Raw genomic sequence first — 1,032 nt, 5'->3', positions numbered from 1 at the left:
TCTTGTGAGCAATACAGGCAGCTCACAGAGTTAAGTAGCATAGATAAGTAAATAATAGGGAAACAGCAGCAGGAACAAAAACACAGGTACATGCGAATACTAAGAGTCTGTGAGACCGTTCGGTATTCTAACAACAGTAGGGTAGAAACTGTTTCAAAACCGGTTGGTGTGTGTGTTCAGGCTTCTGTACCTTCTCCCCGATGGTAGAGGTTGTGATTGTCTGGGCCGAGTTCACCACTCTCTGTAACCGTCTCCGATCTTGAATAGTATAGTTGCCATACCAGCTAGTGAGCAGAAGGGCTTATGCCCGAAACATTGATTCTCCTGTTCCTTGGATGCTGCCTGACCTGCTGCGCTTTTCCAGCAACACATTTTCAGCATACCAGGTAGTGATACATCCAGATAGAATGCTGTCGATGGTGCACCTATAAACGTTGGCAAGGGTATTCGCTGTCAGTCATATCCGATGTTCTGGAGGGATCGGTGTTGAAGGGTTGGTTTGTTGATGAGAGTGTGATGAGAGCTGGCTTCCAAAAGCAACCTCTCCAACCGCACTCTCAGGAATCTCGTCCCCATCCAGAAACAGCAGCCCCTTGATCACCACCTTCAACATTCAATCCTGCAGATCCCCGAAAATCTTGTGCAAGATCATGTTGGATACCACTGACCATCAACTGAATGTGGAGATGGGGTTTCTTCCAAAATAGGTCAGAAATAGAGGATAAGCGATAGAGATACCCCAGATGGGACTTGAACCCACAATCCCTGGCTTAGGAGGCCAGTGCCGTATCCATTAGGCCACTGGGGCCACAACTGCCATGGCAGCCTTTAAGTACTGCATCCTGACCTCTCATTGTGTGTGTTTCTGTGTGTTGTGCTCTCACTAATTGGTTCTTACCCCTTCCATCTCATGCCACATTGTTGGCTGCTTGATAAATTGATCCCGCCTCCCATTTCTCCCCAAATGGACAGATGAGAAATCAACCAAACTCCAATTTTGCACATCTCAAGTCTGCGGAAAATGGAGCAGAC

The 1,032-nt window shown here is 47.3% G+C and overlaps 1 non-coding gene across 1 annotated transcript; it reads right to left on the bottom strand.

The window, feature by feature from the left end:
* Positions 1-735: 735 nt before the first annotated feature.
* Positions 736-808, bottom strand: trnar-ccu (transfer RNA arginine (anticodon CCU)). The gene has a single exon. It is a non-coding gene; the product is annotated as a tRNA-Arg (tRNA).
* Between the last annotated feature and the right edge of the window lie 224 nt (positions 809-1,032).

The sequence above is a fragment of the Chiloscyllium punctatum genome, chromosome 18, assembly GCF_047496795.1.
Source record: "Chiloscyllium punctatum isolate Juve2018m chromosome 18, sChiPun1.3, whole genome shotgun sequence".
Lineage (NCBI taxonomy): Eukaryota > Metazoa > Chordata > Chondrichthyes > Orectolobiformes > Hemiscylliidae > Chiloscyllium > Chiloscyllium punctatum.
Note: the sequence above shows the minus strand (reverse complement) of the source record. Positions and strands in the feature narration are given on the sequence as shown.